Here is a 12,752-nt window from a genome sequence, read left to right as displayed (position 1 = left end):
CCTGGAACTGTAGCACCTAAGTCCTGGGCCGCCTGCAGATTGGTGCCAGACACCTGAGGTGCAAGTGCACTTGCCTTTTCTCCCTCCATAGAAATTCATCTTCCTCTTCCATATCCAGTATAGCCCAACTAAACACCCCATGATGAGCACTGTGCTTAAAGCTGCACTGGGGGAAGAGAAGGGGAAGGAATTGGTAGCAGCAAGAATGCTTCTGTCTCTTTGAGATGTACACCAAAGGAGTACTTAAATGCGGAAAAGTAGACGCAAAGAGTTCTGTTTGCCCAGTCAAAATCAGCAGTCAAATACAACCATCACCAATGTAGCTACCTCACTTCAAGTAGTGGAGCTCTGGAACAAACAGCTTGCAAAACTCCCAGCACTCATTTTATAAAAGCGCATAACAATCAGGAGTTACGCTACAGAATGGCACAGTGAATTTGTTGTGGGACCAATTAGAATATATTAGCATAATTTTGTAGGCGCTAATGAGGCCAGCACATCCTGGAAGTAATGGAGCTTCACATGCTGCTGGCGAGAAGCCAATTCCCTTTATCCCCTCCTAGTGCCCAGGTTCATTTTTGTATATTTCTAATTTTTCTTTTACTTTTCCTGTGCCACACACTATTCTGAGATTGTGAGGGCCTAATCTTCTGTAGGCCTCTGCCAATGCTAGCCATAATAATAATGAGAAGACTACCAATGACAGCAGGCCAGGGTGACCAGCCCAACAATGTTCTTTTCCTCTGTTCCGATGAGTGGGTGGCACCAATGATGGTGCAGTTCAGATCAGGACGTGGTAATGTAGGTGTTAGGGGGCAATATGTAAAAACCTGCATTGTACCAGCCTGTAGTACTTTGCATTAGGGTACAAATGCATGGCACCACCACACACCAATGTTTATTGTTTTAAACGTTGTTATTAAAGTCACTGGAGGTGATTTTAACCCTACCCACCTGGAAGAAAAGCAGACGGGTGGGCAGTAAAATCAACCAATTTACCCTCCCTCAAGCCACCTGGATACCACCGGGCACAATTTTTATGCAGGCTTCTGGACAGACGGCTAAGCCACCTTGCCAAAGCCAGCGAGGTCCTTCTTTAAATGTTCAGATCACAGTCTAGAGTTGCCAAACTTCGCAGATTTTCCAGGAGTCTCTGGAATGGAAGGTTAATGTCCCGGGCACTGCATCTAGCAGCCTGGGAGAAAAGTACTTTGCATTCACGGTTCGCCTTTGTGCGCCTATGTAATTTTCATGCCATGGTTCTGCTCTGGTGGCTTGTGATGATACAAAATTTTTACAGAAATGTTTGTGAAACTTGAAGCTTTTCACTAGCTGAGAAAGAGTTCATATTTGAATGCCTGTGGGCTAAAAACTTGACCTGGGAATCAACACTACCATCCCATCATCAGCCTCTATTAACATCTATTCATTTTAACAATCCAAGGAGGGAGAAAGCAAAACAATTAAAGTTTAGATCAATGAAAATGTCATTTCACACTTAAAATTAAATCCTTAATCTAACCTAGGGTCCATACCTAAGCTTTGGAAAATGATTATTCATAATATGAGAAAACAAATAATGGATAATAGAAGTCCAGCAGAATTCTAGCAAGTGTTAAGTCTAAAAAGAACAGTAGAGAGCCTCCAAAATTGAAACCCAAAACATGTCAAATGAAAGAAGAAATGTAGAAGAGTTGATCTATAAGAGTTGAAGTAAAGGTTTGGTAGTATCTTGTAGGAGAGAGCTGTGAAGATTTTAAATGGTAGTAGAGAATAGTGAGGTCAGTGTGTGTCAGGTACACAATGTTAAAAAGGGCAGAGAGAACAGCTAAAATAAATTGATTCAATAAATTATTTCTTAACACCTCAGTACAGGACAAATGGATACCTTCAAAGACACATAAAGGAATACACAGGTCGAATACTTCATTTAATTAGTGAGGGTAGTAGAGTCAAGAATATGGCCCTAAATGAATCAAAGAGACGACTGATTGTAAAATAGGAAAGTAAAAGGAGCTTTGAAAAGGTTGATTGGGAAGAATGCAGGAAATTTCAGAAGCATGTCAAAAGGGTGATCAGATGAGCGTAGGGGTAAATGGAAATGAGTAAAGCTGTGCACAAGAGTAAGAATTTCTTCCAGTACCACTAATCAAAAGGAAAGACAGGGAAGAAATGAGGGTCTATAAGAGAATGCCAATGGGGAGGAACTTTTTAATATGTATACAATGAATATTTTCTTGAAATATTTACCATGTTAGGTGATCCAACTTCCAGGAATACCAGAGTTGGCAACTCTATTGTCATCGGGCCCAGACTGCAATTTTAACTCCAGCCTGAGTTGGGATGCCACTGTGACTTCCCTGCCAGGCTGAACCAGGTCAGATGAGGATTGGGATGAGGCCCTGAAAGCTAAGTTTTCACTGTTCTTTCTGGGGCCAGGAAGAGCAGGAGTGGTCCTTCGGGTCCCAAAAAGAAAGTTTAGGCCTTTCCTGCCCTGGACTCTGATTCCCCACCCTTCCCTTCCACGAGACCCTCCCGGAAGCCCCTTGCCCACACCTACTTGCATGCCAGCGGGTTGCCATGCGTTGTCTGATTTTCTACAAACTGGTAGCCGCTTCCCACCGGATGGGAAGAGGACCAGCGGCATGTTAGTGAGGCCTGGGAGTTAAAATAGTCCAGGCCTCATTTCTGCAGTAGCGGATGAGTTTCCAACTCACCTCACCACGTGCCCTTCCAAATCCCGCCCGGAGTTAAAATCGGGGTCATTGAATGAAAACCTTTGTGCCATGCAAAGTTGCACAGATGAAACAGCTTGCAAAAAATTCCTGCATTTCACCACTTGCCAAAAGTCTGTTACAATTACAAATCTTTTACCAGAGCAAAAGTTTAGTGCAGGTTTGAAGATAATGCTTGCAGATATACACATGCAGCTTTTCACTGCTCAATTATTTCACCATACAATCAGCAAAGAGCTCACAGCTGTACACAAACCTATGAATCATAGCATGAATACTTGAGCTCCCAAGCGTCCAAAAACAACCAATTTGTTCAATCCTAGACAGACTGTAAAACAGCAGAATTCTCATTCCAGTATACTCTTGTGGGGACTTCTCTTAAAATGGAAGGAATTTTTAAAAAATATTTGTAATTCCTTCAAATTAAACTGAGATTTAGGGAAGTGACAAAAACTGTATCATGCCTGAAATGTTCCTCTTCCAAAAGGTTTAAGGATATTTTGGAAGAAAAAAAGTTGGATTTTGTTTTCTCAGTACCAACACAAAACCACCATTTACACCGGTTTATGACTTGATCAACATTTTATATTGTTGCTGTAGTCTTTTGGAAACAAACAAAACCCAACATTACAAACACTCTGTTTTATATTTATTGAGAAACCTAGTTGGGGGGACGTGTTGGATATCACTGAGGCTGAAAAGAGTAAAAGACAAGATAAATCACAAAATAGTGGTCATTCGACAGTAAGCTTGAGTTTTAAAAGCCTGAAGATTGTGGGAAGAAGGAGCAACTACAGGAGGTAATGAGTTCCATAGTTTTAAGGCACAGGGAAAGAATGAGTCAGAATAAAATAATGTGCAATAAATTTTGATTTCAACACAGTGCGATGTAGAGTGGAAGATAAACATGTACGGTGGTGTATTTGCAGCTTAGAAAGAACAAGTGAAGGAAGTTGAGAGTGCACTGATTGTTGTAGTATTGATAAAAATGGGAGACAAGAAAGATTGTGATGGAGAAAGAGGTCGCAGGCTATTGCTGAGAGAGGGAGTGTAATCACACAAGAAGCTTTTTCTTGCATTGTGTCCAGAAATGCAAGAGAAGTATTCGAAGAGCTTCCACAAATACAACAGCCCAACTGAATTCTTGGACAAAATAGGGAGTTACAAGTTGGTATGGGGAAAAGAAGTATTTGTCACACAAGCTTCTTGGAGACAACTTCAGCAATTGAGTTCAAAAGAGGCAGTGAGGCCAAGAATGTCAATGCATAAAGGACTAAGGGAGCAGCCACAAAAGGTTAGAGGCTACTGCTGTGAGAACCATGAAGAAGCTGTGGAGACACAATTCCTGGGGTTAGCAGAGGATGCATCGCGGGTGGATTGCCCTCAAGGAAGATGGGAATTTGGATCCAATGGGCTTCCTCCTGGTTTCTGCTCCGTTTTAATTTTCAATTGGTGGGGGCGGGGGGGAAGGCGAGATGATTCTTCCACCTCCTTCCTTACTTCCAGCAGTGACTTTGTGGGCATTCCCAGGCTACCCTAGAAATTCCACCCAGTAAGCCACCTGTCCAGCGGGACCTATACAACGCAAGAGCTGGCGTAGGTCTCGTACTGGGTCTTAGGAAAGCCTAAAGATTGCCAGCAAGAAAGCTGGTCGATCTCAATGGGGTTGACTACCTTTCAATATGGTTGTTTGCTTCCATAGGAGCATTCAAAATGATTATGGGCCCTTTTTGCTTTTTTCCCCAGACCTTGGTATTCCCATTGGGGCGGTTGGTTCTGTTGTGACTCTATAGGCCCAGACTGCCAGCCCCAACTATGGGAATGACCCCATATCCACAAAAGGAATAGGTCACTCTGTCCAGGAGATTAATCTTTAATTCCTGGAGACTCAGGACAACCCTGGAGAGTTGGCGACCCTAAAGGGTGGTGGGAACCACATGAAATCTGGCAGAGGAAGCCCTCCTGCCGGCTCCGCCTCCTTGTGACTCCTGGTTGATCTTCTTCTGGGCAGAGATCTGGCATCTCCAGGCCACACCTGATTTTCCTCCTCTTCTGTGTTTCGTGCACTCATTTTACCCTCTTCACCCCGTCATTTTACCCAGGCCCCAAGGAAAGCCAGGGTTATAGCATCTTTAGCGTTCCTGACATAGAATCACTCAAGCAAGTAGCATGTATTGGGAATTCTGGTATTCAACCTGATGATTTGCCATCCAGTTGGAGCATTGCATGAAGTTCTGTAGGAACGATATTAAAATGATGGAAAGGATATATCAGAATTTCAGTGGAGACTGCCGAAAATGAGAGTTTATAGGTAAGAAGAAAAGCTCGAAAAATTGTTTTTTTTTACACTGGAACAGAGAATGTTATGGGACAATCTAAGCAAGAGGGTCAGTAGTAAGAGATTGTTTGCACTGGCTGGCAAATCTGTAACAAGGGGGCAAACTCGGGGAAAGTTAGACAATTTTTTCACACAGAATGATTATTATAAGGTGGAATACTTTACCACATTGAGACAGAGACTATAACATCATTCAAAACGGTGTTGGATAAGCATTGGAAAAGGAAGATTATAGAAGGATACTGGCAGAGAAATGGGATTAGAGTCGATAACTCCAGTTTAAAAGACGGAACAGGCATAGTGTGATGGGCCAAATGGCCTCCTTCTGTGTTGTAATTTATACGATTTTACGACTTCAGTGAGCATAATTGCCCTGAATTTCCTCGGGCTTTCTCATACTGCACCGCCCTAACTTCATTGGAAGTTCGACAAAAACCCCTATTCATGTGTAGAAATAGGGTTTCCGAAGCACCTCCGACAAAGTTACAGTGACAGAAAGTCTGAGGAAATTCAGGGTGAATATTTTAATTTCCTCTGGTAGTGCATTGTTTCTTTAAATTCCTTATGTATACTATTTTAGGGCAGTCATTACCCTGTTTTAAAGAAGGGGTTAAATAGCACGCAAAGGAATTTTATATGAACAGCCAGTGAATTAAATTAAATTCCAACAGGTCAGTGAAGAGAAAATGCAAATTAATGTCACTACGGGGAGCCCCTTCCTCCCAATCATATGGCCAAGCTTTCCAATAATTTGAAAAAGAAATATCTGGCCAAAATTTTTCTATATTTAAGAAAAAGAATAGAGTACTGTACACTGTGTAAACCAATACACTGTTCATAAAGTACACTGGCCTATGTGAGAGATAAACCCACAATCAACAGCACTTAAATGTAAGATGCCTTATATAATTCACATTTCCCTACATTACAACAGTGCCTACACTGCAAAAGTACTTCATTGCCTGTAAAGCACTGTGGGGCATTCTGACGCCAGGAAAGGGATGATATAAATGCACATTATTTCGTTCTTAATACAGTCTCCTAGGATATAACCCAGCTGAGAGATGACCCTTTGAGGTTTGCAGCACAATTAAAATTTATTGGTCTCAATTATAATACACACATATATGTAAACATTTTACTGTAAGCCAAACATAATCATGCTTAAATCACAAGGAAGTCAACGGAGTGCCAGACTGTAAAATCAATGATAATGGGGTACATTGGTCTTTTAATAGTGCGAACTTTTCTACTTTCTCGTATTGCGGAATTATTTTCATTAAAAACTTTTATTTGGGTGCATATTTTTCACAACAAACAAGATTAGTACACCTAAACAGGATTCCTCCTGTTAAACAGAGGTCGGATTTAATTAAATTTAATAAAATAAGGCTAATGCAAATTACAAGATATTTTTTACATAATATTACTTTAAAGTAAGCCACGAGAGTATAGTATACTCCTATTAATTCAAATATATTTTTTACTCAAAGGAAATTCAAATTCTCCAGTAACACAAGTTAAGCAATTTTAATAAAACAACATAGGAGGGATTTTTTGCACAATTTCAATTTGAATAATTAGATAATTTGAATTAGTAACTTCAAGTTGAGAGTAGACTGTAGGACCAGAGGACACAAATTTAAAGCTGATGTCAAGAAGAATTTCTTTATGAAAGGGTAATAAATGTTCGGAATAATCTGTCAGGTGCAATAGGAGAGGCAATAAACTTTAAGGATATTCTAAATACAGTTGGACGCTACAATCAGAGAGTCAGGGCATCAGAGGGGTCGGCTTTGATGGGCCAACTGGCCGGTTCACATTCTTCTGTTTTAGAATCATAGAATCATAGAAAGGTTACAGCGCAGGAGGTCATTCGGCCCATCAAGTCCGCGCCGGCTCTATGCAAGAGCAATCCAGCTAGTCCCACTCCCCTGCCCTTTCCCTGTGGCTCTGCAAATTTTTTACTTTCAAGTACTTATCCAGTTCCCTTTTGAAGGCCATGATTGAATCTGTCTCCACTACCCCCTCGGGCAGTGCATTCCAGATCCTAACTTCTCGCTGTGTAAAAAAGTTTTTCCTCATGTCACCTTTGGTTCTTTTGCCAATCACCTTAAATCTATGTCCTCTGGTTCTTGACCCTTCCGCCAATGGGAACAATTTCTCTCTATCTTCTCTGTCTAGACCATTCATGATTTTGAATACCTTGATCAAATCTCCTCATAGCCGTCTCTGTTTCAAGGAAAATAACCTCAGCTTCTCCAGTCTACCCACGTAAATAAAGTCCCTCATCACTGGAATCATTCTAGTAAATCTCTTCTGCACCCTTTCTAAGGCCTTCACATCTTTCCTGAAGTGCGGTGCCCAAAACTGGACACAATACTCCAGTTGTGGCCGAACCAGTGTTTTATAAACGTTCATCATGACTTCTATACTTTTGTACTCTATGCCTCTATTTATAAAGCCCAGGATCCTGTATGCTTTTTTAACTGCTTTCTCAACCTGTCCTGCCACCTTCAACGATTTGTGCACATATACCCTCAGATCTATCTGTTCCTGTACCCCTTTTAGAGTTATGTCTTCTAGTTTATATTGCCTCTCCTCGTTCTTCCTACCGAAATGTATCACTTCGCATTTTTCGGTGTTAAATTTCATCTGCCACATGTCCGCTGGGACTATCCTTACACCCTTTTTCGTACAAGGGTGTATCATTTGCAATTCTCCAGTCCTCTGGCACCACCCCCGTATCTACGGAGTTTGGAAGATTATGGCCTGTACCTCCGCAATTTCCACCCTTACTTCCCTCAACAACCTCGGATGACTTATCTGCTGTAAGTATAGCTAGTCTTTTAAGTACCTCTTTATTAATTTTTAGCCCATCCAGTATCTCACCAATATCTTCCTTTACTGAGACTCTGGCAGCATCTTCTTCCTTGGTAAAGTCAGATGCAAGGTACTCATTTAGTACCTCGGCCATCCCCTCTGCCTCCATGAGTAGATCTCCTTTATGGTCCCTAATCGGCCCCACCCCTCCTCTTAATACCCTTTTACTGTTTACATGCCTGTAGAAGACTTTTGGATTCCCTTTTATGTTGGCCGCCAGTCTATTTTCATACTCTCTCTTTGCCCCTCTTATTTCCTTTTTCACTTCCCCTCTGAACTTTCTATATTCTGCCTGGTTCTCACTTGTGTTATCAACCTGACATCTGCCATACGCCCCTTTTTTCTGTTTCATCTTACTCACTATCTCTTTTGTCATCCAGGGAGCTCTGGCTTTAGTTGCCCTACCTTTCTGCCTTGTGGGAATGTGCCTAGACTGTAACCAAAGGTGAGAGTTTTCTTGAATATACTGAATGACTGAGCATCCACAACCCTCTGGGGTAGAGAATGCCAAAGATTCACAACCTTCTGAGTAAAGAAATGTTTCCTCATCTCGGTCCTAAATGGCTGACCCCTTATCCTGAGACTGTGACCCCTAGTTCTAGACTCTCCAGCCAGAAGAAACAGCCTCTCAGCATCTACTCTGTCAAGCCCTCTCAGAATTTTAGATGTTTCAATGAGATCATCTCTCATTCTTCTAAAGTCCAGATAATATAAGCCCATTCTACTCAATCTCTCCTCATAGGACATCCCTCTGATCCCAGGAATCAATCTAGTGAACCTTCGTTGCACCCCCTCTATGGCAGTATATCCTTTCTTAGGTAAGGAGAACAAAACTGTACACAGTACTCCAGGTGTGGTCTCAGCAGAGCCCTATATAATTGTAGCAAGACCTCCTTACTTTTATACTCCAACTCCCTGCAATAAAAGGTAACATACCATTTGCCTTCCTAATTGCTTGCTGTACCTGCATGTTAACTTTCTGTGATTCATGTACAAGGATACCCAAATCCCTCTGACTACCAACTTTTCTTAGTCTCTCACCTTTTAAAAAATATTCTGCTTTTCTATTCTTCCTACTGAAGGAGAATTTCACATTTCCCCACATTATATTCCATCTGCCACCTTCTCGCCCACTCACTTAACCTGTCTATATCCCTTTGCAGCCTCTTTGCATCCTCCTCACAGCTTACTTTCCCACCTAGCTTTGTATCGTCAGCAAACCTGGACGCATTACAATCGGTCCCCTCATCTAAGTCACTGATACATATTGTAAACAGCTGGGGCCCAAGCACTGATCCTTGCAGCATCCCACTAGTTACAACCTGCCAACACGAAAATGAACCGTTTATTGCTACTCTCTGTTTTCTGTCCGTTAACCAATCCTCAATCCATGCTAATATATTACCCCCAATCATATGAGCCCTAATCTTGTATAACAACCTCTTATGCGGCATCTTATCGAATACCTTTTGAAAATCCAAATATACTACATCCACTGGTTCCCCCTTATCTACCCTGCCAGTTACATCCTCAAAAAACTCTAATAGATTTGTCAAACACGATTTCCCTCTCATAAACCGTGTTGACTCTGTCGAATCATATTATGATTTTCTAAATGCCCTGTTACTACGTCTTTAATAATTGATTCTAGCATTTTCCCTACTACGATGTCAGGCTAACTGGCCTGTAATTCCCGGTTTTCTCTCTCTGTCCTTTCTTGAATAGCGGGGTTACATTTGCTATCTTCCAATCGACGGGGACTGTTCTAGAATCTAGGGAATTCCGGAAGATCAAAACCAATGCATCCATTTTCTCTGCAGCCACCTCTTTTAACCCTAGGATGTAGGCCATCAGGTCCAGGGAATTTGTCAGCTATTAGTCCCATTAATTTCTCCAGTACTTTTTCTTTACTGATCTTAATTACTTTAAGTTGCTCACTCTCATTAGACCCTTGGTTCTCCACTATTCCCAGTATGTTTTTTGTGTCTTCTACTGTGAAGACACAAAATTCAATCACTGTATTCTATGTAAGATATGGAAATTTACATTATATCCATTTGTAATTAGTGTTTTTTATACATCAACTCTTGTCCCACATGTGTGGGTCAGTGGAATTTTCTTACCTTGATTTTCAGAGTACCATAGTTCTTAAAGTTGTGGTGAAATGGTAGGGAAACAGCTTTGCCAACACTTGCAATTTTGTTAACAATTTACAGATTTGCACTATAGTTGTAAAGCATGTGATACACCAGATACAGATAGATTGTTTCTCACTTCTATCCTGGTGAATCATGGGTATTACAACAATAGTACAAAATCAACAGATTATGAACAAAATGGTGTGTGTTGACAACACTAGAAATTTTGAATGCAGAGTTCCTATTCCCCTGACTTTTAAGCTGGGCCTGATACTTAACTAAATGAACGAGTGAAAGGAATATGGAAGCCTTTTCCCAATGTTTTGTAAATGTCCAATGCAATGGAATAATTCATGTCTGAAAAACATCTCTGAGTTTCAACAAAAGTAATTGTTTTATTTGCACTTGACATAAACTGACATGCAGTGTAGCTCCTTTAAGTTCTTCCCTTCTACAAAATACAGGGAGGAGGTTCCATGGCCTCCTCACCCACAGCCATGGTGGAGCCGGCAGTTGAGTGCAAGAGGCAAGGTTCAAGTGCTTGCAAGCATTTTCAGACAAAGGTGCCAAGTGGACAATTTTACCCAACCTCCTCTTAAGATGCCCCACAATTCAGTTTACTCCAAGCGACATTAATTCAGCAACTGAGTGCGCTGGACAAAACCAATGCTGTGGACACTGACAGCACCCAGCTGTAGTGCTGAAGACCTGTGCACCAGAACTAGCTATCCCCCTAGCCAAACACCCCATCAGCCATGACATTGGCATCTATCCATCAATGTGAAAGATTGCCCAGGTATACCCTATCCACAAAAAGCAGGATAAATCTAACCAGGCCAATTACTGCCCTATCAGCCTCTTCTCAATCATCAGTAAAGTGAAGGAGGGAGCCATTAACAGCACCATCAAGCAACAGCTGCTCTCCAATAACCTGCTCACTGATGCTCACTTCGGGTTCTACCAGAACCACTCGGCTCCAGGCCGCAGCACAGTCATGATCCAGACATGGATGCAAGAGCTGAATGGCAGAGGCAAAGTGACAGTAGCTGCCCTCGACATCAAGGTAGCGTTCAACGGAGAATGGCACCAAGGAGCCCTAGAAAAACTGCGATCAATGGGGGTCAAAGGGAAACCTTCAGTGGCCGGAGTCATACCTGACAGAAAAGAAAAAGACATTTGTGGTTTTCAGAGGCCCGTCATCACAACCCCCACAAGTCACTGCAGGAGTTCCTCGGGGCAAAGTCCTCAACTCAACCATCTTCAGCTGCTTCATCAATGACTTCCCCTCCATCATAAAATAAAGAGAAGGCTTGTTTGCTGATGATTCCACAGTGTTCAGCTCCATTCAAAACTTGTCTGATAATGAATCAGTCCATGCCAGGTTACAGCAGGACCTAGACAACATCCAAGCTTGGACTGACAAGTAGCAGGTAACAATTGCACCACACAATTGCCAGTTTTTGACCATCCTGAACCAGAAAAAAATCTAACCAGCTCCCCTTGATCTTCAATGGCATCATCATTGCTGAGTCGCCCAGAATTAAGATCTTGGGGGTGACCATTGACCAGAAGCGGAACTGGACCAGCCATATCAACACCATCACTACAAGAGGAGAGTAGATGCTGGCTACTCTGTGATGACTGGCTCACCTCCTGGCCCCTAAAAGACTCTCCACCATCTACAGGGCTCAAATCAGGAATGTGATGGAATACTAACCACTCGCCTCAATGGGTGCTGCTGCAACAACATCCAAGAAGCTCGACATCTTCAAGGATACAGCAGTTCACTTGATTGGCATCCCTGCCACTGGACTCATTATTGATCCCCTGCACCACCAGTGCACTCTGGCTGCTGTACGTACAATCTACAAGATACACTGCACAAACTCTCCAAGCTTACTTCAACATCACCTCCTCCCCCATACCTTTACCACCAAGAAGAACAAGAGCAGCAATGTTGTGGAAATACCATTAATCTCCTGGTTTCCCTTCAAGTCACACACCATCCTGACTTAGCCGTACATCACAGTACCTTCATTGCCGCTGAATCATTTTTTTGGAACTCCCTACCTAATACCATTGTGGGAGCACCTTCACCACAAGGGCTGTAGTGGTTCAAGAAGCAGGCCCATCACCACCTTCTCAGGGCAACTATTGAAAGGCAATAAATGCGGCCTTGCCAGCATCACACACATCCCAAGAACAAATTAAAGCAAATGTAATCTTAAGAAAATGCTGTCCAGTTCCAGATGAGCAAGATGCCAGAAGGCCCTTGGTGCCCAGTGAACTGTACCCTACCGTAAGTCACCACTTTCAGAAGACGAGAGGGGAGGAAATTGGAAAAAGGAGAATGAATGCACTGGCCTCCTAGATGGCAACCCAGTTAGTTTTCATGAAATAGAAATGTTTAATTACATATATGCAGTCTGGTTTAATAGTGTGCCAGATAACTGGTGCGATAGATTCTGAAAGATTGACTCTGCTGTGGTTAGTTTTACTCTGTAGCTATAAGGTGAAAAGTTACAGCTGTACTTTCAAACTTTCCATGGAAATTTTATTCTAAAAAAAAAGGAAGCATCTATTTTATTTGTGAGATAAAAGTCTCTGGAAATGTTTATTTCACAGCTATAGGGCACATGCTGGTTACAATGATGTAAT

General features: G+C 42.0%; 1 protein-coding gene and 1 long non-coding RNA gene across 3 annotated transcripts in view; one reads left to right on the top strand and one right to left on the bottom strand.

Moving 5' to 3' along the window:
• The window catches only part of sorcs2 (sortilin-related VPS10 domain containing receptor 2), a 598,225-nt gene that overhangs the window by 448,434 nt on the left and 137,039 nt on the right, over positions 1–12,752 (bottom strand). The gene's annotated exons all lie outside the window — the stretch shown is intronic.
• LOC137344430 (uncharacterized) lies at positions 7,824–12,680 on the top strand. The gene is made up of 2 exons (XR_010968363.1): positions 7,824–7,904; positions 10,559–12,680. It is a non-coding gene; the product is annotated as an uncharacterized lncRNA (long non-coding RNA).

The sequence above is a fragment of the Heptranchias perlo genome, chromosome 1 (genome assembly GCF_035084215.1).
Source record: "Heptranchias perlo isolate sHepPer1 chromosome 1, sHepPer1.hap1, whole genome shotgun sequence".
Classification (NCBI taxonomy): Eukaryota; Metazoa; Chordata; class Chondrichthyes; order Hexanchiformes; family Hexanchidae; genus Heptranchias; species Heptranchias perlo.
This window is presented reverse-complemented; position numbering and strand designations above follow the sequence as displayed.